The sequence below is a fragment of the Manis pentadactyla genome, chromosome 15, assembly GCF_030020395.1.
Source record: "Manis pentadactyla isolate mManPen7 chromosome 15, mManPen7.hap1, whole genome shotgun sequence".
NCBI lineage: Eukaryota > Metazoa > Chordata > Mammalia > Pholidota > Manidae > Manis > Manis pentadactyla.
In genome coordinates this window covers 55,946,480-55,972,165 of record NC_080033.1, presented here as the reverse complement: position 1 = coordinate 55,972,165, position 25,686 = coordinate 55,946,480, and the positions used below count along the sequence as shown (strand labels likewise).

Genomic DNA, 25,686 nt, shown 5'->3' with positions numbered 1-25,686 from the left:
ATGTGGGTGGTGTTTCTGTTCTTCTTGGAGTAAAAAAAAAAATCCTTGGAGTGCACAGAAGAGCAGGAAAGGGTCTGAAGATTCAGTAAACCTTATGGGTGGAGTTAATGGCTCCTCAGAATTTTCCAGGAGGCCTGGAAATCTGAGGAATCTGAGTATACAAGCAAGTGGCATGCATGCTGAAGTGAGACTGCAGCCCTTGGGATTCCTTAATCCCTGTACTAATTCACCCTCTCTGGGAAAATCCCTCAAATCCCTCTGGTTCCCTCAGGCAGCGGCAGTCTCTAAGGAGTGGAGCTGTCCAAGGTTCCAGAGCACTGGCCGCAGCCCCGCTAGTGGGAAAGGAGGATTTTAGGGCCTGCAGCAGAAGCAAACTCTGGGGACCGTGACCTCTGTGAGGATTTCCCCAAAGCTCATCACAGGATGGAATAGAAGGAAACAGTGCTGTAGAAGCTCTCACTGCATCACTTCAAATGAACCCATCGGCAATCCCTATTTAAAGAATTACGAGCTAATAATAAGAGGAAACATTTCTGAGTCAGGCTCTTCACATGAAAGAATGTATTTAATCCTCACAGTCTTTTGAGGTAGGTGGTAGTGTTATTCCCACTTTCAAGATGAGGAAATGAAGCTTTGGGAGGAATGGGGCTTGCCCATGGTCACACAGACCAGAAGGGCCAGAGTTTAGGTTCCAAACTGGATCTCTCAAATGTCAAAGTCTCCTCCTTTCCACTATTTTCCCCCCACTGCTGTCATAGAAGCAAGATTGAATTAATTAACTCTCCTATATGAAGATTCTAAACAAACTTTAGAGAAATGAGGTTAGAGACCAACTAGGATTCAGACATAAACCACAAAGGATCTTTTCAAATTCATCAAGGATACTGCCACATACTTTACATATTATCCTGACAAAAAGCTTATTATCAAAGAAATGGAAAGGTGAGTATAATGACCCTCATGGCTAGTGACCCAGTGTTTTCTTTCCAGAGTGGAACAGTATCACAGGAAGCCAATCCCGTAACAGCACAACATGTGCTTTAATAATCTGCAAGAATGGGGGAAAATGGTATTTTTTAGTTATTATTATTATTATTATTGTTATTATTTGGCAGAGTACATAGAGAACCAAGGAAATGGGCTTGTCTTCATCTGTTACTGTCCTGTTCTAATGTTGAAGACCCTTGGATTTTATTGAGGCCCCTACCACCTATTCCCACTCTCAGATTTTTCACAGCAAAGCCTCTAATACAAAAAAAAAAGTTTTTTTTTCACTGTTGTGAGCCTCAACTAGTCTCAGGAAAGCACTACATTCCTGCCTCATGTCATCACAACCAATGTTCTGTCTTCGTATATGGCTGCAAGATTCCTGAAGGTAGGCAGGTTTGGGGCTTGATGGGTGTCAGGCCACATGTCCTCTGGTTTTCCCAGGATGGCAGTGCCAATTGCCCCATTCTTGCCACAAACACGAGGGGCCTATGCCTGAGAACCCCCCATTCAGTAGCTGTATGTTTGGGTGTCTAAAGAGAATAATGAGAACAGACCTGTGCTTTTTCCTCTCCCTAGACCTCAGTCTGAATACCACGCAGATAGGAAGCCTGGCCTTTTAAGAAAATGCTTCACATCAAGCTGGGTCTCCATGCATTTTGAGTAATTCCTTCTCCTAGATTGGAGCTTTACAGGGCTCTGACGCATGGAGCAAAGACAGCTTCCCGAGGGCACTTGGAGGCCAAGGACCCAGCTTCCCTTCTGGGTCTGCTCTGACTCATATGAATGCAGACAGATTTGATTGCTTTCTTATTTAAAGTAATTAATTAACTCTCCTCAGCATCAGAACAGCATGTAATAAGACAGGGGCCATTTGTGGGGTCTCTAAACAGCCATGCCTGCAGATGAGCACCATCTCCTTTGCTAACAGGATCAGGAAATGTTTGTTAATCCCAGCTATAACCCTTCAGAAAGTTTAGATTGTCACGATTTTAGGCCAATGTGAGAAAGGAAATAAAAGTATAATCAATTACTAAGGCTGCTATAGTTATTCTGGCAGAAGCTGGGAGGCTCAGGGGTCTCTCAAATAATAATTAGATTTTTATTCACTCAACAAACATCTCTTGTGCCTGCAATTTGCCAGGCACCGAACTGGGCATGGGGAACACAACCCAACTTGGGAAAGCCCTATCATCTTGAATGGAAAGTGGAAACAGATACAGCAACCTTGAAAAGGGTGTGAGGTGTAAGCAGAGTTTTTTAGAAATGGAAAGAACCTTAATAATAAAAACCACCATTTCTTTTTTAACAGGAGGAAAGAGGACAAGGGAAGTTGAGGGTTTCTACTGGCTACAGCCCCAGGTAGTGGCAAAGATGAGGATTACTACCCAGGTTTATATCTCCTAAAGCTTGTTCTTTCCACTGTCCTAAACTGCTGCTCTGTTCATTAAATTGTCCATGGGTACATTTCCATTAACACAGTCTTCTTTGATCCAATCCTAATGCAAAACTTAAAGTTGAAATAGAAAGAAGTCACAGATGAAATAGGAAGAGGAGACTGCCAATTTGTACCCATGGTGTCTAATATAATAGCCTCATATGGCTATTGACCACTTGAAATGTGGCTAGTCCAAATTGAGATGTACTGTAAATATAAAATATACACCAGATTTTGAAAAGTTAGTATAAAACATATAACCCAATAATGTTAATATTGATTATAGGTTGAAATAATATTTTGGGTATATTGGGTTAAATAAAAATAGATTGTTAAAATTTCACTTCTTTCTACTTTTCTAATGTGTCCACTAGAAAATTTATAATGATATAATATATATGGCTTACTTTTATAACTCACATCATATTTCTACTCATCAGAGATGTTCTGGAGTGCTCCTATTTAGAAGGAAATTTAATTTACCAACTGAAGTGTTTAGCAAAGCAGGTTCTGTAATTAGTCAGCCTGAGATGAATCCTGGCTTTACCATTTGGGCTGTGTGACCTTAGGCAAGTTGATGAATCTCTCTGTGCTTCCATTTCTTCACCTGTAAAATGAGGATGATAATAGAGCCTACCTCCTTGGTTATGAGTTCAGTCACTTAGAACAGTAACTGACACATAGTGAGTGCTCAGTTAATACTAGCTGTTGTTATTATCAGAGGGGGGGCTTATAGAATCTTATAAGATAGAGGCAACTGAAAGGGGAAGCAGACAATTTTCAGATAAATCAAACAAAATATTCACTACTAGTTAAAACATGATAGAAAACATCTGCAAAGCATAAGTTCATGAATTACTTTGACATGGCCCCAATTTTCTAGCAGGTAATGCTACTGAGGAAAGATTTCAAGTGGTTTGCATAAGTATATAATGAATAAACAAATTAGCTAACTGCATTATGCACAGGTCCTGGTCCTTGACTAATGAGTTGAGGAAGAGGATGACCAGAGGGTGATTGTAACAGGTGACCCAAGAGCTCTAAGTCTCTCGGACTCCAGGATTCCTCAGGGAAATGTGAGCCTTGTGCTCTAGGAGAAATATCCTGGACAGGAGTCAGACATACATGAGGTCAAATCTGATCTGCCACCATTGGCCTTGATCAAGACACTGAGTCTCAGTTTCCTCTTCTGCAAAATGTAGTACTACTTCTCTTGCAGGTTGAGGTGAGGACTAAATTAGCTAATGCAAATAAAGCACCTGGTACACAGTAAGCACTCAAAGAATCATAGCTTTGACTAAATGGGATTTCAGGTATTCTTTAATAGAATTTTAAGATTTTCTGTTCAGAATCCCCATAGTTATTACTACAGTTCCACTGCTTCATTCCTTATCCTCACTGGGTCCCTGAAGAGGTTGAAAAGACAGTTTCATCTGTGTTCACACCAAAACATAGGGCCTCAGTAACTTTGGGCACGTTACACAATCTTTTATGTTCTTCTCTCTGTCCATTAACGCACAGTCTCTTTCCCTGGGACGATGAGGTGAGCAGTAAAAGGGGCATTGTTCTCTATCATGTTTATCCTCAAGTTCTAATATTCTGATTTTGGTGTTTAGGGCAGTTTATATGCATCTTTGCTTTAAAAATAAACTGACATAAATCTGGAAACCAGAGCCTCAGGAGGACCATGCTCTCTTGCCCCCTAAAGCAGGCCAGGGGAGCATTCACTGCATGGCTCTGAGGGGGCATATTATCGCTGTCCTTGACTACCTCTTCTTCCAAGGGTTTGGTTTGCCTTCAGGACCAAAAAAATTTATGTTAAGCTCAGTGAAGACTTATGTTAACAGAGCATGTTGGACCCTAGAGGAAACACTCCCAACTAGTCCCACAGGCAGTGTGGGGATCCCTGGAAGCGTTTTGGCAGGAGATCAACATGACAGATGTCTTGGGCCAAAGTGTGGTGGGTGGTTTGAGGTGTGGGGAAGAGCCTGGAGGCGGGCTCCCCTCTGGTTCTGTTGAGAGGCTCCTGACTGCCAGAGACCTAAGTACCAGTACTAAGTTCTTTTGAGATAGGGTCTGGTCTTGAAATATATTTTCCCCATCCAGTCACTCTTTTCTTCACTCAACAAATGGTGAGTGGTGCCTAGCTGAGGTGAGGGAGTTTTGAGAAACCTTGCCCTTGAGGAGCCCATGGTCTGCCTGAGGTGTAGGGGGAGATGCCCCTGTGCTGGAGTGAACCGAGGCACTTGGCCGAAGGAGCCACAGGAGGCCTGACGAGGGCGTGTTGGCGGTGGCAGTGGGAAAGCTGCGGCTCTCAACTGGACAGAGCTGAGTCTGACCCTGAGCTTCACCACCAAAAGTGTGGCCTTGAACAAGTGCTTTTAACCTTTCTGAGCCTCATTTTCCTTATCTGGGGCAATAAAACCACTTTTCCTGGACTGTTATTGCCATTACATGGCAACATATATGAAAATTCTTAGGATAACACTGTATCTCCTTTATTGAATACTTATAGTGTGTCTGGCATGTGTTCAGCACTTTCTATGCATAAAAAAGAACTGCTGTGATTATCCCTGTTTTATAGCTGAAGAAAGCAATTCTCAGGAACTTTAAGTAACTTGCCTAAGGTCATTTGGCAGTAAGAATTAGTTAGGTCCAGGACCCCAACCCAGGCAGTCTGACTACGAAATCTGCTCTTAACCACTGTGATCACTCCTTGCAGGGTTCAAGGTCAGCAAGAACCCAATAACTGTTATTTTGAAGGAGAGAAAGGTGATTTGTGGGTCAGCTTGTGTAATATAGGTCTTCTGCTTGGTTTTTAAGGTTAGGTACACTATGGAGAGGTTCTAAGGGGTAAAGTAGGGTGGGGAGAGAAGGTAGGGAAAAGCTGTGATCAAATGAACAGGCTGAGAGTGCCAAAGGTGTATTCTGGGAGCCCTGAAATGGAGAAAAGGGTTTTAGTAGGAAATAGGTGTCTGGAAAGCCTTGAATGTCAGGCGAACAAGTGTTAGAGAACCAAAAAAGTTCATAGGCAAAGAAAGGGATGTGAAATCTGAAACCACCAATTGGAGGCATCTCACTGAATTTGGGCATTTTGTTGCAGTGTGGAGCACATTTACCAAGCATGCCCAGAGCCAGAGCTCGTGGAGGGTTGGGCCAGACAGCACCACCAGAGCCCAGCATTTTCATCAGTGCTCTCTGCTTTTCAGGGTGTGCATGGTCTTCCTTTTATTTGGTCTTCACAAAAGCCCTAGGCATCAGAGGGGTAGGAGGTCTGCTGCAAGAATTGCTGCCTGTATCAAAGGGCAGGCAGCACAGGCTGCCAGGAAGCACAGATGCCATGCACAGCTGCAGTGCCCAAATCCGGGCAAGGCTTAGAAGAGCTTTTTCTGTGAGGGAGGCTGCAGAAGCCTTGCCCCCTGGGCTCAGGCCTTTTCTCTGTGCTCCAGGAGGCAAGCCATGTTATCCTTTGGTCCATGATTCCCCTGTGACACCCATAGTGGCTGTCTCCAAGGTTAGCTTCTTTCAGGATCATTGCAAATCCCACAGCCCTTTGTGGATGCAGCACCTGTCAGTCAGTGGCCTACTCCCATGCAGAGAGCTTGCTTCACAAAAGGAGATTTTTCTGGACTTACCATCTTGAATTCATTCTGTTTATTTCTCTACAAACTGCAGGGACTGGAAACCAAACTCCATTCTCCTTAGGCTGGTTAGAAGGAAAAATCTATCTTTTCTAATGGTGGTAGTCTTTCCTAACACTGCTGACCACCAGATTTCTCTCCATGGCTATGCTTCAAATAACAATGGAAAACAAAGGCAGGAAGGGAGAGGACACAGACGTGGCACTTCTTCCAAGAAGCACCTGCAGTTCTGTGAAGGATGTAAGGCAGTGGGGAGGTAATTTTCATGGCTATGAGAGAGTCCCTTGATGAGCAAAGGATTTTGATGTGCAAGATGATAGAAAATAAAAGAGATCATGGTGCCACACTGTATTTTATCTGGAAAGGATGATAGGGTTCCAGATGCCCTCCATAGCTCTGAAAGGATAAACATACGGGTTGGCAAGGCCACAAAGATTTTGACAAGTTGTCCAGGGGTAAGTCCCTAGTGATTATAGACATATCGCTAATGAGAAATGACAAACACTGGTAATGGAATGTGAAGGGCTCATCTGGCCATTGATCCCAGTAATGATTAATGCTTGTCAGCTCACACTGAATGCAGCGGTGGAATGGTGACTTCTGAAGAATAAAATAAAATCAGGAAATCAACAACAGTAATAATAATAATAATAATAATAATAATAATAATAATAATAATAATAAAGGCACAGATCTTTAGAATGGTTAGGCACCCGAAAGTAGAGCTGTGGTTACTTCAGAGTAGCTTTACCAGCCAGGAAATTTTACCTAATCATTCTGACCCCAACGCTCTTACATGTCACTCCTTAGACATTTCTGTGATCAGCCCCCAACATGGAGCCTGGCACACAGTAGGTGTTCAGCAACTGTTCACAGCTTGCTCATGCATCTGGCACCTACTGTGTGTTAAGCCTTGTGCCAGGCATTGGAGAGATGGAAGTGAATGAGACACAGTCCCTGTCCTTAGAAGGTTAGTCAATTCTAAAATAGAACAAAGAGTGCAATGTAGGAAATGTGCAAATGAACAAGGCCACCTCATGATGGTCCCTCCTCACCCCTCTGGAATAAAGTAGCCCAGCAGGTGAGCCAAATTGGGATGTTATATGCAAACCTTATCTCAAGTCAAGTCTGAGCAGGTCCAGCTGTGGAATCTGGGGTAGCAGCATCAAAGTGAAGGACGCAGAGGTTGGTGTATTTCTGATACTTGTTGTATACCTACAGTGAAATGTTTTTCCTTTATTTGGAAAGACCCACTCTTGAGACCCTTTGCCTGCAATTAGAGCATGCTGCCACAAGGAGCGCTATGAAGCCAAGCAGCCCAAGCAGCCATGATCCCCACAGTCATGCTGAGCAAAGTTTCGTTTTAGAGTTGATAGCCTTCAGAAAAATGTAACTTCAGGAAAAAAAAAATTAACTGATCATAAAAGGAGTTCACATTTATTTGGAGCAAGCCACTGTGACCTTTGTATAGTGAGTAGAGAGTTGTAAATTCATCAACATTCATGTAACAAAATTCATGTGTGCCTACTGTATACAAAGAACAGCAGAAAGTCCCTGCCTTTAGGTACTCATTTCTGTGAGGAGGACAAAACAAGGAGATAGTTCCACTGTAGTGAGATAAGTGGTATAATGGGAGAGATGAGCAGAGAGTGCTGGAACTGCCAAGAAAGACTAACTCTGATAGGGGAACACAAACACGTGCACACACCTACATGTTGGTCCTTGGTGTTAACACTGTGTACATCACTGGTGTAACATGGTGTATGCCAACATATAGAAGGAGAAAGGCAAATGGATTAGAATATTCTGAGACACTTTAAGGAATTGGGATTGGCCAGTTGAGTGACCTTGGATATATTCTCTGTATCTCTAGACCTCGGTTTCCTCATCTGGTGCTCCAGGGGCTTGGTAGTGGCCATCCTGACCATGTGAGCCTGGAGCAGCATGGAGATTAGAGTGATGACCTTGATCTCCAGTGGCCAGGCCTACCTTTGTCCCAGCTCCAAGGCTTCCTTGGATACTGCTTGTCTGGACCCTGGTGATGTTCTCTCTTGATTCTGCCTGAGATGTAACAAGGCATCCCAGACTATAGATCGGCCAAGATGCTGGTCCTAGAGGATCTTAGTGTTTGTGAGGTGTCAGCCTTTGGTGTCCAGTGGAATGGTCTAGCCTTCTTGACCATTTGAACAAAAAAACAATTTTGTTCCCTAGCCTCCCCAGAAATTAGGCTAGCACCCTCAAAGCTCTACCATTGCATGTACTGCCCTGCCTACTTCACACCAGCAGGTCCTCTGACCTATGGCCTGTCCCTGGGGCCACTCTTTGGAAAGCCTTGGCCCTGATAGGTAAAGGATCACTAGCATCAGGCCAGCCTCACCCCTGACCCTCAGGCCCTCCACAAAACAAAACCCTGTGGCAATCATTTTGTAATATATATGTATATCCAGTCATCACGTTGGATATATATAAACTTATACACCTTAAACTTACATGTTACATATCAATAATATCTCAATAAAGCTGGAGGGAGAGAAAAAAGAATGAAAGAAAAGCCCTACCTGGCCTGTGTCTCCCTCTGGAGACCTGCACAGGCTCAGGCAGGCTGTTGCGTCCCCCTACCCCAAGTCAGCTCCACCCCACCTTTGCTAGACCCCAGCCCTCCCATCTGTGGTTACAGCAGTGCCCTTCCCAGACCTGGCACCTCTGTGCTAGAGGATAAAAAAGAGCAACTATCTTGCATAAATGAAAAAAATTGCTAGAATGTTAAAATTTATACAGGTCATTTAAAGCTTTTAATTGCCCCACAGAGAGAGTTTTAATGCACAGTACACTAGAGCAATACCTGATTAAGAGAGTAGACAAATGGAGGCACTGAAAAAGCCCTCACTGAAATTCCAAATCTTAAAAAGTGCATTTTTAAATAATTCATGTGCCCAGGAAGTTGCACGCCTAAGGCTGACAGGCCCTGAACCACCTGTCTAGGCCAGAGCCAGGACTGGCCAGACTAGGTCTTCTGACCCTGGGACCCTCTCTCTACAGAGAGCTCACCCCTGTCACCTGCGACCAGGTCAGGCAGGCTGCTTATCCCAACGAAGGGTCAGCAGACACCTTTTCCTGGGGCTCTCCCCGCCAGTGGGTGATGACTTCCTGCCTTGCCCCTCACCATCACCAAACACACATCCCCTCTGGCTAGGGCCTGGATGGTCCCTTCCTCTTGCAGGCACTGGGCGCCTCCGGGAGTGGCCTTCAGCTCTCCTGCTCCAGTTACACAGAAGCCTGGGACTCCCTTCCCAGAGTGAGCAAAGAAAAAAGTCACCACAGGGCCATTAAACCATTCTCAGAGGATGTCGCTGCCACCAAAGGGGATGAGAAGGACCAGGCTGAGATAAGCAAATCTGCTTAGAAAGCCAGCACAGAGACAAATTAAAACATTCACTGGAGGCAGGAGAATGCAGATCAGTGGAGGGAGAAACAAGATGTCTCCCTTCCAAATCACTGCAGAAGATAAAAGAAATCATCAGCTGTGGCTCAAAAGGAAGAAAAGAAAGGAAATGCAGAAAACACAAAACACGATGACCTGGGGCTACCAAAATAGTTACGACAATAAATGTAAGCATTTAACATTCCCTTGTTAGAAGACGAAGGCCCCCAGATTAAATTAATACAAGATATTCACCTAAAATAAAAAGATTCCGGGGAAGGCAAAGCTATACCAGGTAAGTGCAAACAAAAGAAAAGGCGTGAGTAGCTACATCAGACGAAGCACAATTGAAGCCAATAAGCAGCATCAAGCAGGATAAAAAGGGTAATTTTATATTCATAGGAGCAATTGTGAAAGCGTAAGTGCACTGAACATTTGTACACTCAGTAGTTTAGCATCAAAATGCTTAAGGCAAAGCCTGTTATTAGAAATACAAGATGAAGACAGTTGTGGGCATAAATGTACATCCTACTTTTAAGACCTAACGTTAAGTAGCCAAAACATGTATAGTGACAGGAAGGAGTAATATACTGAAGAAAACCAAATTAAAAGGTGCGTGCTGAACTCTGTACAAGCCTGAATGATATTTGCAATATTTTTAAAGACTGTCATAGACTGATGCTTGTGATTCGTTAAATTGAGTACAAATTTATAGAGATAGTATAATTATAATTGCAGTGTTAAAAACCCTAAACCACTGAAAAGCCAATGAAAGAAACCAAAATGTGGTGTCTTTAGAAAGATTGGACTTTAGTACTTTTTCTTCCAAATGTTCTTTCATGATAATATTCTGACTTTCTAAAAAATGAACTTAAAAAACAGTAAGACGCAACCCCATTATGTAGGATTTATGATTTCCAAGACTTGGGTAAAATTTTACAAACAGAACAGCAGGCCCCACACAGCCTGGGCCTCTTGGCTCATCCAGGCCCTTCTGGCCACTCCCTCTGCTTCTTTGTCCCAGGCAGTGTTTTCCCAACTCAGCTCTCATCTCTTCCACTGGGCCTTTGGACCTTTCCATCCTCCACTGGCAGCTCAAACATGGTTGCCCCAAGATAGACCCTGATCTCCTTGCTTTCCCCCTCTACCTATGCCCCTGGTGACCTCACCTACTCTCGCAGAGGAACATAGCTCCCTCCATATGCCAAGGACTCCTGAATTCATCTCTAGCCCCAAACTTAACAGAGTTTCAAGGGCGTACATCAGCCTGCAGACTGGACTTCACCCCATAGATATAGGGCACGCGTGGTGGACATGGCTGCAGAGGAAACTGTTAGGGAAGCCTCTCTGAGCATACGATGGTGGGGCACAGGAGTTGAGTGTAAGCAGGGACACTCCAAGGGGTGGTCATAGAGCATTCAAGCATCCACACCCAGATGTAGAAGGTTCTCATGAGAGAACCAGAATAAATCACCACCTTGAGCAAAGCAGTCTCTTTGTCATTTGAAAATAAAACCTATGGTTCTGACTTAACGGGACTATGAATTATGGTTGTGGCAGCAATCAAGAAAAATGAGAGTCAAATGTAAAAAACCGGGTCTTGGAATGCTCGCCCTGGGTGAGAGCGTTCTCTTATGCCCACCACACAAATCCAGCCACCAGTTCAGTAGACAGACCCCATTCTACCACTGAGATCTTCTTGTCTGTGATTTCTGGTCTGGCCTCCTGACTTCAGGGTAGAGCAGAAAGTCTGTAAATACCATAAGGTCTTTAATCTACCAGCGAAAAAAGAGAGAGGATGAGATGAGGTTTTTGGCCCACTGATGTGGTATGTTAATTTAAAGGTACAGTTTCTTTTGAAAATGACAAAAATAAACTTAAGTACTAATTCTAAACATATATCCTTATCAATTTCAGCTCTAAGTACATACTCTCCTTGGAAAGCAAATTACTTTAAGAGAGCTTTCTAAAATTATCATATATAATTTCTCTTGCATTCCTAGGTCTGGACTGCTATCCAGTTACCATTTTATTTTGAAAGGCAAACATGCATGAGACCAGGGTTTCATGAAGTACAATGCAGCTATCTGGTTTTGGAGAAGAGAGTTACCTTTAACAAGTCACTTAACTGTTCTAAATCAAAAACTCTTCTTCTTAGAAGCCAAGAGAATAATACTTCCCATCAATTACTGTTGTAGAGAAAATCGTGTTTCCTTATGTAAAGTGCTTAGAATAGTTTGTGTCTTGCAGCAAGAGCTCAGGAAACATAGCAGTTGTTATTCCCCTATCAAACAGTGGTTTGCAGCCCCCCTGCCCCTGCCCACAATGAGTGGGAGTCCAGGTGGGAAAAACTCCCAGGTTTCCCGCAATTCCCAGCAGTATAGCTCTAATTCCACATCTTTTCTCCTCCCACCCAAGGAACATCAGAAGGCACATGAGTGAAGTTTAAAGGGATTATAGGAAAAGCCCCTAGAATCTTTGTGTGTTGTTTTTCTGAGGTGAAGTAGTCCCAAACTATATTATCAGTAACATATAATAGGGATGCACCAGTGTCTAAAAGACAAGTCGCAATTATTTGAGAACCCAGTTTCTCAGAACAAGGCATGTCATAACTTCCCTGGGGCTCAGAAGCCCTAACATCCCACCTCATCACGTGAGGCCTGCAGGTCTGTCTCAAGCAACTGGGTATCTAGGCCCACATTTTCTTACCCCGCTAGAGCCAATCCTCTCCTTGGTACAGCTCGTTACCTTTAGCTGGCAGTTAATAAATGTTTCATGAATAATTGCTTCAGAATTCTGGCCCCTTTTTTGCACCTCCTACACCAGGACTGGCAAATGTGCATTATGAGCCATAATCAGGTCAGGTGACCTGACTTTCAGCAATAATGTGTACAGAAGGCAAATAATTAAATAATGCATGTCTATCCACTGAATATGACATTCTGCAGCCACTGGAAATGATGCACTGGAAGACTCAAAGGCCACCCAGAAAAGCATCTAACATTATTGAATAAATAGACCATAAAGGGAGTGTCCTGGTCCAGCCATCACACACATGGACCCAGGCCGAAGGGAAAAGCCAAACAGAATTTGCTGCTACAAGAGAGGTGGGATTCTACCTAATGTGTTTCCAGTTCTCTTCTGTATTGCTGGGATTTTACAATAAACAGTGGGGTGATGAGGGAAAGGCCCCCAAGATTGGAAATTAGCCCAGGGCTTCTTCTTAGACACATAGCCAAACTGAGTATGCTGAACTCAAGATGAAGGCTGGGGAGCAGGACCAAGGAAAGGATGGGTAAGCCAGAGGCCATTCAGGAATGAAATGCGGACTTGGCCCCAAACAGCTGTCATGCTCAGAATTCATCCTCCTCTCAGTTTATTGACATCTATGAAATTGATTCTTACCACAGAATCACAACCCATGGCCTGGCATTGCAGTCAATAAAAAGCGTGACTGGGGAGGCGGTAGAAAGCATCTGCACTAAATATTCACAGAGGGGCACCGCACCATGGTGGGCTTTGCTGAGGCCCGTGCTATCTCTGGAAAACATTCTTATGCATCCCTGGAAAGGAGACAGAGAGAGAGGAAAGGAGGAAGGACGGGGCAGTGAGAGCAGCAGATCAAAGCTGACCTTAAGCATTGCCTCCTCTGTGCTCACACTGGAAGCCCGGTCCTACTTAAAGGTCCTTTCCTCCCCGCAGACCAGGACTTTACTCCCCTCTCCCAAGAGGGGGCCCACTGCTTGGTCGTGGGAATTGTTTCCTCCCTCAGTGCTTCACGTGGAAAAGAACAGGGAGGGCACAGCCCACAGGGCTCACAGACTCACTGCTGACCAGGGTAAGCAGCACAGGCCAATGTTGGCCCTGGGCCGCAAAGCCCTCTCCTTCCCAACTGGGCTATGCTGATTGCAGTACCCTGAGGCCATCACATGTGCCCCAATCTCTGTTCTTCTTAGCCAAGCGCTTGCTGCGAGCACAAACAACTATTTTCCTAGAAATCAGTGTCTATCCTTGAGGCCTAATGCCCCCAAGCCACCCAGATCCTTCTTAGGAAATCCAGCCCAGCCGGAGGTTGCCAGGGCAGTCAGAGTTCCCTGGTCACTGGACACAGAGGCTGCCTGAATTTTTCAGAGCCCCACTCAAGCAGAGCACACTAATAAGCCCTCATACAGCGCTGACTGGTGCCCAGTCTGGTAGCCCCTATTACACAGAGCCCTACCTGGAGTACAGGGTTTAGGAAGCAGATTTCCTAGACTGAATCCACTGCATCCAGCAGGAAAGCAGGAAGGCCTTGGCATTGGCCACACGGGAGCCGAGATCACCAGCAATCCAGTCCTGGGGTTTCCATGGACCCTACCTCAGGGTACCTGGTAGGCCAGGACCAACTCCAGATCTGTAACCCTGCAGTAACCTAAACCCTTACCCATGTTTGTCTCACCTGTGACACCTAATGTGCAGCCTTCAGAGAAGGGTCAGCTCCTACGGGGCAGCCAGTCTTGGTGTATTCCTGAGACTCTCCCCTGGCTCAGCCAGGCTAGCCTGCTCTAGCCACAGCCACTGCTGTCTGCTGGGATTTTTGATGTAATTGTCTTTCCCAGAATCTGGGCTCTCTGTACACACTGTACTATGGCCATCTATATCCATGCCCGCCTCTGTCCTCCAGGCAGGGACCAAGTCTGGCCTGCTTGCACCCTTAGACCAGGCTCAGGTGCAAATGGAGAGCTCTGTGTTGTGGGGATCTCAGGGACTACCTCTTGCAAACCTTCTCTTCTCCTCCCATAAATCAGAACAGAAAGAAGTAGTTAGATGTCCCATCTCTCAGTATGAGTTCCTGGAAAGGCCCTTTCCTCCCTGTGCTACCCACCTCTGCCCTCTGAAGTCCAGACCAAGATATTATGAGGACCAGAGTAAGCCCGCCCTTCCCTTTGAAAGCCCAAGGCAAGTGGCCCCCTCTGGAGCAAGCTGTCCAGGCCCCCCTGCTACTTCCCCCACATCGGGGTGGGAGTGGGCCAGGGCTGCATTCAATTTGCAAACGAGAGGTGGAGTGGCTATTTGAGGCAGGCTGTGGCTATTCTTTTCAAAGTGATGCTTCAGTGCCTCCATCAGGGATTTGTCCTGAGTCTTTTTGATCACAGGCAGCTTACTGCCCTCAGCTTCCTAATGTCTTTCTGCATGGCCAAATTTTCTCAGGCAACACTAACAGAAGCAAAAGGGCCCTCAAGCTGGAAAATCATGGGCTGTTAGGCCAGTATAAGTGGAGTCAAGTGAGTTTGTCTCCACGGTGATGTTTATCTCCCTGCTACCAGGAGGAAACATGGGCTGCTTGGATGCCCCAAAGCAAACAAGAAATAAGGAGCAGACAAAAGTGGTCACAAGTTCACAGGAAGTGTAGAGCACCCAGCAGAGAGACAGGAAGCTGCTTCTCTTTGGGGCAGACCCATTAACTGACACTGAGCCAGTCCTTCCCTCTCTGAAGATTTCTTTCCTTTGCATTTCTGGGGCTTTAGCACAGGGAACAAGGGACTGCATCCTTGGGTGAACCCGTCTTGTGCCTACCCCTACTTTCCCAGCCCCCACTCTTCCCTCTGCCCTGCCCACTCCCCTCCTCCTTCCTTCTTCTGATGTGATGTGTCAGCTCCCACATGTAAAGGTGACCGTGTCAGGGCCCCCCAGGTGTTTTCAACTCCCTGTCCAATTCTTATGATCCAAGTGCAGTGTTACACTGATCCTGACCCAGAATCATGTTGGTTTCTGCCCTTAGTACTCAATATAATCCAGTTGCCACTAGCCACATATGGCTGTTTAATTAAAATTTAAAATTCAGTTTTGCAGTCACACTAGCCACATTTCAAGTTCTCCATACAGTTGTGACCAGTTGCTACCATACTAGACAGCAATCTCCATTGCAGAAAGTTCTACTGGCCAGTGCTGCCCAGGGCCTCAAGTCATTTCAGGGTCCTGATTCTTTTACTGGATGCATCTACTACTGTTCCCAGCTCTTCCCTGCCCTCTGCAAGTTTGATGACTACAGAGATGTAGGAAGACCATCTCTGAGTCAGACAGACCCAGGTTTAAATCTCAGATTGAAACTTGGGAGCCGAGTGACCCCAGGCAGCTTCAGCCTCCTCATCTTTAAAACGGGAATAATTATATTGACCTAAGTGGATTGATGGGAGGATTAAATGAACAGATTTAAAGTACCTGGCAGAGCAAAGCAGTCCATAAATGTAGTTACTATTGTTCTTACTGATAAACTGATAAACACACACAGCCGAGGCCTGAGTGTGTATAAGGGATTTAAATGCATGCACACGGTCAGGACTGGAAAATGAATGCAGTGACAGAAACAGCAGTGAGGAGTGTAGACCTGTCCCTTGGCCTCTCCCGGGTATTTCTATTTTGGGTGCTATTTCCTTGCCATATTGATTTTAAATCAACTGTTAAGAGCTTTTCATTGTTTCACAGTTTTCTGAAGCATGTCTCTCCCTCAGTAGCTATCACTGGACACTCGCATCAATGAATCACCTCTATAGGAGCCAAACAGTAGTGGTGAGCTGCAGGGCCAGTGGGGGTCAGCTTGAGGTCACCATGGGGAGACCCAGCAGAACTTCTGGTATGGTCATGAACTGGTTATCAGTAGGCCTTGGCCAGCCAGCTCGCCACTCTTTGTTCCCTCTTCTTCCAGTGCCCAGTCCCCATAATGGCATAGCGAGTGGGATTGAAAAGATCAAAGGACGTTATTAAATCAACATTCATTTCCTTGTGGGTACACCTGCATCTGGCACGCATGGGGCCTGGTTCTGCATGAAACCTTAGTAGTTATGCAAACACGTTGACTGGAAGGCTCACCATACATAGATGCTACTTAGAACTATACTATGCATTTTGTAAAAGTAGAGCAGAATTATTAATAATGCAAATAAGATAGTCTAAAATAGGGACTTACTTTCATTTTCACCTTTGTTCCACTCTCTAAAGTCTGAAGTTTATTTTCCTTGAGGGAAATTGGCCCATGGTTAGTAACAGCAGTCCCTCTTCCCTCTTTAGGAAAATCACTCAATCAGCATCCCCATGAGCCTCCTTTGCATGCCAGGCTTCATGCTGCGGGTATGTCATCAGCCTCAGGAAGCGTGTGAATGGCTTCCCTGCAGCATAGCATGAGAGGGCTGGCAGACCCAGGTTCCTGATGGCCAGGGAGGGCTGTGGTCACTCCCGGGCACTGGGCACCAACCTGCCATGTTTCTCTATAGGCTGGACCCGCATACCCCCACACCCATAGCTGGAACCCTGAAAGGCTCAGCAGCTGTTTCCTAGGATGAAGCAGAGAAAAGCCAGTAAGGAAGGCAACACCCAGAAGGAGCTCTGGCTGGTGCAGGGAGGGTCTGGCTGAGCAGGAGACCTCCCTAGCCTGAGTCTTCGGTCACCTCAACCTCTTATCCTTGAACTTTGGGCCAAATCCACCCTGGATGTGGGCTGCCTACCCTCTACTGAGGCCTCTAAGTGCTCTCTCTCCCCACATTGCTCTGCGGGATAGCAGCACCCCACTGGCTCCTGCAGCACCCACATCAGCCTTCATGACTTGCTTCATCTGTGTCAGTCTGTTCCTCCATGCTCAGAGCTGCTCAGGGAGCCCAGAAAGCACCCTGCTCAGGAAATACCTGTTAGTGGGTACACACTGGGGTAGGCCAAGGCCCCTTGTCCAGACCTGATGCACAGGTCTTCGGTGTAGGGACCCCTAGGAAGAACGAGCCACCCCGATTTTCTGGAAACTTCCTGTGGTGTCCCAGAGAAAGTCTTCAGCCTCACAGAACAAGGTCATAGAATAGGGGTGAGCAGGATGATCTTTGAGCTCCCTTCTGTGTCATAAAGGTGGTCAGGAGGAAGCTAGAAAAGCTGGGTCAAAATTCCTGTCTCTGACAATTAACTTGAAGCAATCACTTCACTCTGACCTCAGTTTCCTCAACTGCAAAATAGGATGATACCAGTATCCATCTCAGAGGTGGTTGTGAAGATCAATGAGCGTGTAAGTTTGAAAACAACTGCAAAGCCCCCTGAGGACTGCATGGCTGTTGACCATCATTACTAGAATCCTACAAACCAGGTGGTCCGTGTGCACATACAATGGTTAAAGAAACCGTTCTTTGTAAAGAGAACCCAACATTTTAAACTGAACGGGGGCTCAGAGATCCTAACTTTAACCCCTTCACTTTCATGAGTACCCGGCAAGGCCCAGGCTCCCCCAGCTCCATCTCCCTCTCTGCGGCAGATGCCCCCAGAGGAGGCAGAGATCTACCCTCTGTTCTATGGAGGGTAATGGGAATGGTACTGCCCAGGAAGCAGTTTGCAGTCGCCTCAGGTCTGTGGCTAATGAGCGAGTTCTCTCCCCTTCCTCCCCAAATCCCCAGCATCAAACTACAACAGAAACCCTCAGGAGGGGGTGGGATGCCTCACCACCAGTTCTCCCCTCTCCGGGGGGCCTCAGGCAGCTGGGGCTCATACTCCTGTGATATCAGCAAAATGCTTGTCTTCCTCCCCCAAGCCCTTCCCTATCCTCTGCCTCCCACACTCTTCCAGCTCCTTTCCAGGCGGCTCCTTCCAAACACCTGACCTGGATCACAGCTCAAATGGGAAGCAGGCCCAGAGTCTATGGCTTCCCCAGTTCTGGGCATGGAAAGCAATTGATTCTGATTGTGGGTGGGCCTCTGCAGAATCAAAATACACCTCTTCCCTTGCCCTGAATAACTCACACCTCCTACTGAGGATTTCTGGTGCAGTGGGATGGTGCTGAGGAATTTATTACCTTACAGTTTTGGAGGTCAGAAGTCCCAAATAAATTTCACTGGGCTATAGTCAGAATATCAGCAGGCTGGCATTCCTTCTGGAAGCTAGGGGAGAATCCATTTCCTTGCCTTTCCTAACTGCTAAGGCTGCCGGTATCCTTGGCTTATGGTTCCTTCCTCCGTCTCAAAACCTGTCACTTCTCCTGTTGCCATCCTCTTCTTCCACCTTTGGAGGTCTTGCCTCCTTACACGGACTGTAGTAATTACATTGGGCCCACCTGGATAATCTAAGATAATCTCCCAGCTCAAGCTCCTTAACTTGATCACATCTGCAGGGTTCCTTTTGCCACCTAAGGTAACGTATCCGCAGGGCCCAGGGCTCAGGGCCTGGCCATCTCTTGGGCCCCCCACAGGCAGTCCCTTAACCCCAGAGCCTTGGATTCATCAGCCAAGTGGGGAACAAATGCCCTCCCCCCAGACCCTTGTGTGGGTCAGACTCAGTGGTGCCCAGCAATGTCCGAGGCTGAGCTCTGGGTGTCAGGCCACATTCCCTGGCTGAGCCAGAAAGGATGGTGCCTGGGAGGTGGAAGTCGAGGGAGTGGGGTTTAGGCTGCCTAACATGGTTTCTCCGAAAAAAGCACAGGAGCTGTTTTGCACTCATATTGCCAAGTAGGTCACAGGTTCACTAAGCCCAGTGCTGGACACAGGGCACAAATGCCCAGTGGAGTGGATCTAATGGCCAAGAGCTCTTCTAGAGCTTCTGCTTCCCCCTCATGCCCATCTCCAGGTAGTCAGCAAGTTCTGTCCATCTCCTTTCTAAATGCCCCTCAATTCCCTTCTGTCCACCCCACTGCCATGGTCAACTGGAGGCCCACCTGTGCTCCCTTGGCCCACTGCCTCTGGCTTCCTCATCCCTCACCCCACACACGTACCTCCCTCTACAGTCATCCCAAAGCACAAATCTGACCAGGCCCCTCCATGATATGGTTCCCCCTCGTGCTAGAGAGGAAGCCCAGGCTTTTTACTCTGAGTTGTGTGGTCTCATCCCACCTCCCCCAAGCTCTGGGATGTCAGAGCCAGTGCGGGCAGGTGGCAGACATGTGAAGGCAGAGCTGGGGCTGGGGTGAAGCCAACGAGAATGGAGGAAGCACCCTGTGTACATGGTGTTACAGGGACAGGCCTGACCTCAAGTCCCCACACACAGGTGCAGGAGCCTCTGGTGGGCTGGCAGGCTGGGAGCTACCGCAGCAACTAGACAGCCACAGAGCTATTGGCCTGGTCCTGCCCTAACTTGAATGGGAAATGGCTTTTGAGTACTGGATATTATTCTGAAGTCTGAAGGGACTGGAAGTGAGGAAGTCTTTTCTCTGCAAATGATTTTGGCCAAGCTCCAGGGATGAGGAATGTCCACTGTGGCCTGGTTAGGCTGAAGGCTGTGGTTTGCATGGGGAGTAATTTAGTCTGTTTCTGCATCAGCTAAAGACATGTAAAGTGGATCCAGGGTCCCCACCTACCTGAGCCACCATCATGAAGCTTCATTAGTGCTGGCAAAATGCTCCAGGGCCTCAGCTGAGAGGCCTCGCACGCACTCCCTATTAATCACTGCCGCAGCACCAAGTGCAGTGGCCTGTGGGGCATTTGCTTCCAGGCACAGAACAATGAATGCTGTGAGCAGTTAAATTGTGATTTTGAAGAGGGGTCCTGATCAGCTGGCTCAAAAGCAACTTAGCTGGAGGAGGCAGGTCTATCTAGGAACCACTTAAATAACCTGGCTGTTATCCCCATGCACTAAGTAGAGATGATAAAACCTCCCACCCTGCTGGGCAGCGATAATGGGAGGACTGTCAGATGATGCGGAAGCATCCCTTTTAATCCTGGGTAACCAGGCTGTTCAGCCTTGCCAGGGTTAGTCAGGTGGAAGAGCAGAGGGCTCCGTATCAGGCTGGGTGTCTTGGGTAAGTCCCTCAACCTCTCTGAGCCTATTTCCTCATCTGCAGAGTAGAATGATTATAATCATACCTTCTCCCATAAAGGACTGTAAGGCTCAAATGGCACAGGACATGAAAAGGCACTGTGCCTGCAATAGTGATATCAATATTAAGAATAGAAATAATAACTGCAGTAGGACACTGCCACATGCTAGGTACTCTTCAAACCCATTCCACGGTGAGCTACTCTCATTTTTCGGATGAGGGAGCCCGGTACAAAGAAGGCAAGTGACCTCCAGTTTCCCACAGCGAGGGAGAAATGGAGCCGGGATGTGGGCCCAGGCAGGCTGGCTCCAGAGGGTTTTCTCCCGACTCTCCGATGCTGCCTTTATCATTATTGTCATTATACTCATTTTAGGAATAAGCCTGTGTGCCTCGTTATGCTTGTCATCCTCCTCCTCATTACAGGCAGTAAATGTACCAGCCAGTGCTGGGAAACAGGACCCTGAGGCTTCTGTGCTACGTGGGACACTGGGGGAGGGATCCTGGTCTTCTCTGAGCCTCTGTCTTCCACAAGAAGGGAAGAAACTGTTAAAATGGAGGAGAAGTGAGTTTCTCACTCTTCAAAACTCTGGAGATGCAGGGCAATGTGCAGGTAACAGGTTTTTAGGGTGATCGGTCCATAGGTGCTGAAAGAGACTGAAAATGCAGCCCCACCTGCCTCCTTCCTCAGGCTATGCATTGACGGTAGACCTTGTCCACGTGCTGTAGACAAGGGGCTGCCTGTTGGTGATTGAGCAGGAGGTCCCTGGTCACCAAGACACTGTCCCTCTTGCACTGGCTGATCCCCTAAAAGAAGCCTCCTAAGGCCTCACCCAAAATTCTGAGGCTGGTTAGTGTGCTCAGTCCATGCCCCAGAACTTCAGCCAGTCCCTGCAGGGGCACCCTAGTTCAAGGGTCATCTGTCCCAAACCTCTTCCTGTCCCATCAGTGGCCCTAAGAGCTCTGAGGTAGTTTCCCCGAAGACCTGCCTGTCCCCTCCTAAACCAGCCCCAGGGATGTGGCCCAACTCCCCTCAGCCCTCCAGGACTAAACGGCCCAGACAAATACTTGGCTTCCCCCACAACCTCCCTTACTTCTCTGCTCCTCTCCCCCTTTCTGAGGCTCACTTCTACAAATAGACCCATCGGGGACTGCTCAGTACCCAGCTTTGCCCGCACTCCGTCCTGCCCTTGAGTCCCTCCTCTTCAGCATCCTGCCCTCCTGCCTTACCCCCTCGCCTTCCAGGATGCACTCAGGAGGCCTATTCTAGACCTGCCATGAGGACAGTTCCCTGCTCCCGACTTCTTATCCCAAAGAAAGACAAGGAACTCCAGTTTCATACCCATCTTTGGATGAGCTCACAGTTCAGGTTCAAGCCCATGTAGCATTTATGAGGAGACAGAGCCAGGGGCAGGCTGACTTTAGGAATGAGAGATTTTCCCAAGCCACCTCCTCTTTGAGATGAGCTTTTCTGTTCCGATATGGGTTCCCAAGCAGTTTGCCAGGTAATGTGTGGCATTTGGGGTGCGAGTGTAGACTGCAAGGTGTGTAAAAACTCCTCAGCTGCCTGGAGGGGGCTGTGATGCCGACATGGATGTTATTGTGTGACTTCTCCACTTGCCTTTTGGGGAACATGTCCCTATCAGGAAAGCAAGTCTCTCACCCTAGGAAAGATCTCAGCTTTAAAAAATTTAGTGCAATTCTTTTTATATCAGATGGTTATATTTAATGTATTCAAAGGCCTAGATTTATACTGTCTTGGTTAAATTACTCATCACCAATCTCTCATCTACAACCTTTTTGTCATTTTCGGGAGGCTCAGTTTACATAAAGAGTTGTATTTTTAGCTTTTTTGCAGCCGTTTGTATGATGGGCATTTCCATTGTGTATCTGCCTGCCTGGATTAACAATTGGTGAACATCTCCACTGACCTTCTGCTGGTCTGCACAGCCTGCCGTGAGCTGTGGGTGCCTGGGCAGGTGTCTTTTTCCCATGAGAAAGTGAAACCCAACAGGGCAGAAGTGCATTCTGGCTGGCAGCCAGCATGTGATAGGGAGGAAAGAGGGAGACAGGACCACAGAATAGGGTAGATTCATGAGGGCAACATGATTTTATGAAACATTGTTATCAACACCTACTTTTACTGAGCACTTGATGTGTAGCAGCCACTTGCTTACTGTATAGTATCTTCAACAGTTCTGATGCAGGAATCAGACCATTCCCTGGCTGAAGAATTGATGGTGTTAGAGAAGTTGTGACTTGGCAAATGTCCCAGAGCTGCTACCCAGCAGCCTGGTCTGCCTGGAAGCACACCCCTGCTGCCGCAGGTATGTGTTCACTCGGTTACAGTCCACCTCCTTCCAAACAGACTCCGCGGCAGCTCAGAGGGAGCTGAGTGACACAGCAGAACAACACAAATAGCAGCAGTGAGGAAGGTGCAGAAAGGGGAATCAAAAGGCCCCAGAGTGTCTTGCAACACACGAGTCTCGTGCTAGGCTCCAAGCTTCCCAGCAGCCACAGCAAAGAAAGCCCAATCTCTTCCCCAGTTATTGGTGTTGGTGGCATGAACACAAATCAAGCATAGACCAAAGGCCCCAAAAAACAATTTCTTCCTAAATTCAAGTCCCAAAACAAATGAATGCCTTCCAAGTGACTCCTTGAGGAGGTTTAAATGTAAGAGTGAGTATAACGATAGAGCAACTGGGGCCTGTCAGAATGGCCAGGGCAGCTCTGGAGGAAGGGAGGGGCTGTGGGTGAGCCCAGCCTCCCTCTCAGCTAAGCCAGGGCAGCTGCCTTAGACTGGGACCCACGTTGTATGCAGACCTGACGGTCAGTGCAAAGAAATAAAGGAGGCATGTTGGGCACAGGGAGAAACCCACCTGGACTGTGGTCCCAACTGAGGCCCCTGAAATTCCGCAGGGAACACGGGAGCTGACATGGCCTCAGAGCCCCTTCCGCATCAGCTGGTCATTGATGACAGGCCAACCTCTGGGAGGGGACTTAACCTCAAGGGAGGCAGTTCCTGCCTGCTGAGGGCAATTCCCAGGGGGGTCACAGGTGTGAGATATTCCCTGCATCTAGGGGATGGATGTGCCAGCAGCAGAGTCTGTTTTGGAATGAGGTGGGTTTCTAGACAGAAACCACTGGGGCCACTCTAAAGAGCCTTGGGTGCCGTGTTTGTAACAGGGCCCCAGGACTCCATAGGCAGCTCTTCAGCCACAGAGCTCCAGTGGGGATGAGGCATCCCCACCTGGGCTTGGACAAGGCAGGCCCTAGGACCAGCCCTGGGGCCCCTGGAATATAGCATTGCCCATGGCCTGACATGCCAGGTAGCTGAGCTGATGCCCCAAAGGCTGCTCTGGTAGCATGGGCAGCAATAACTTCAGCCTGGAAACTGGTAAACATCCACCTGAGGCACACCTACCTACACACACACAACTGCAGAAATAAAAGGTCCATCAAGCGCCTGGTTTAGCAATATTACTGCTTCCTGGTGAACCTGCCAAGGTAAACTGTTTGCTAAGCATACAAGGAGGAAGCAGAGTGAGGGAACCAGTTGGGTGGTACCATCATAGGAAACCTGCCAAGCTTAGAAAACGACAATGACCTTAGACTTAGACTTTGCAGTTTGTCGATGACATGCTGGATGAGAGGGTCAGGAGGGATGGCACAAACTCTGCTGGGGGCACTGCAATGACCTGTGTAGGAACATGCGGGACGTGGAGTGTCTGGGACAGCTCGGGGTCTCAGGCCCCAGAGAGGAGGAGACAAGGGCTGGCATAGGACACGGGGAGATAGGGGGAAGGCACAGAACAGGGGAAGGGTCCAGGGAAAAGGGCAAGCAATGCCCCATGAGGGCCTTCATTCTCAGCAAGGAGTCCTCTCTGACCCGTGCCCAGCAGGAAGCCGCTGGCACATGCCTGATCACCAGGCACAGTGCGACAGAAACCTGTTACTTTTCTTAAAGGATGTCTGGTGTTGGAGCCTCACAAAAGGCAGACTCCACAGCTCCGTTCAGATTCCATTTCTTTCTGGCCTCTCCTGGCTGCCCTTGCAGCACGGATGTTGTCAGTTTGAATCTGATGTGATGAACTCTTTAAATAGTTATCCTAATGGATAATCAATCATTTCAGAGCTTTAATACTAAATTAGGCTGTTGGACACATGTAGGGGCAAAGCTGCTGTATCTGAGCCAAAAACTGCCCTTTCTCTTTTACTTTGCAGAGCAGAGCATGTCACATTAAATAGTTAATGGTCTAAGACAGGTCTCTTGTGACCTAAAACAAAGAAAAAGGCTAAAGAAGTAGACTCTCCAAGTGTCTACAAATTACACTACAAAAATATTAGGCTCATTTGAAGAGTATAAAAGATAGCAAAATAGAACTTCATGTTGATGTTTTGAGCATTGGCTATAAATATATATTTTTAAGTCATGATTAAAATAATATAAATGCCATAGCTGGGGTTACACTTTTCAGGTTACCTAACCTAAAAAGGTCCTAGCAGGGAGAAAATGTAAGATGTGGGATAAAGTTTTCACAGCTAGATCTCCAGAAGCTTCCAAAGAAGTCCACTCTGAACCTTTAACTAGGAAAACAAGCCTTCAGCGAACTTGCAGAGCTGGCTGAAAGCTATGATGAGTTGTCATCATGCTGAGCAGGCCCATCCTGTCGGTCATCCGCGGGTACCCAGCCGTGAGCCCAGCTTCTGAAGCGATCCTCCCTACCGCCCCCACCCCTGCACGTTCTCATCTCAGGGTCCGCATGACCCCACAGCTTCTCGTCACTGCTCTGACCATTCCTTAGGCTTCTCCATGGTGTCTGCTTTCTCAAAGTCCACTATCAGTGATTCCTGGAGCTTCTCCTTGGCCCTCTTGGGATCCCATCCTGCACACACCCTGTGGGATCGCATCCACTCTTGGGCTTCAGTTACTGGCCTCGTCCACCTTTCTATCTCTGGCTTGACTCTCGCCCTAACTGTGCACGTTATGTCCCGTGATCCCATGGACAGATCCACCTGGATGTCCCTCAGGCACCTCAGTTGCTACCTGCCCAACTCTAACTTATCATAGATGCCCAAATCCGTATCAGCCCTCCCACACTTCATTTCATCCAGAGGCTCACCAGCCACCCAAGTGCCCAGGCCTGGCTCTCCCTTGCCCTCCATGTCACCCCAGTCACAGCCCATCAGTCCTCCAGGTCCATCTTCTGCATCCCTGTCACCATGTCCCCTGGCAACCAAGGCAACTTCCTACCTGGCCCCACTGCCTCTGAGCCCTCCTGCTTGCGCAGCCCTGTGACCTTTGTAGAACACAAATGAAACATGTCATTCATTCAATCTGATGTCTTCAGGAGCTGGCTGCTACCAGCCTCCCTCATCTCCTCCATGCCCTGCTGGCCAGACCCAAGAGCCAGCGCTTCCCCCTACAGGTTTTTGCCTGTGCCACGCC

At 47.4% G+C, this 25,686-nt stretch overlaps 1 protein-coding gene across 1 annotated transcript in view; it reads left to right on the top strand.

The window, feature by feature from the left end:
* Positions 1 to 25,686, top strand: part of SMPD3 (sphingomyelin phosphodiesterase 3) — an 81,468-nt gene that overhangs the window by 3,714 nt on the left and 52,068 nt on the right. The gene's annotated exons all lie outside the window — the stretch shown is intronic.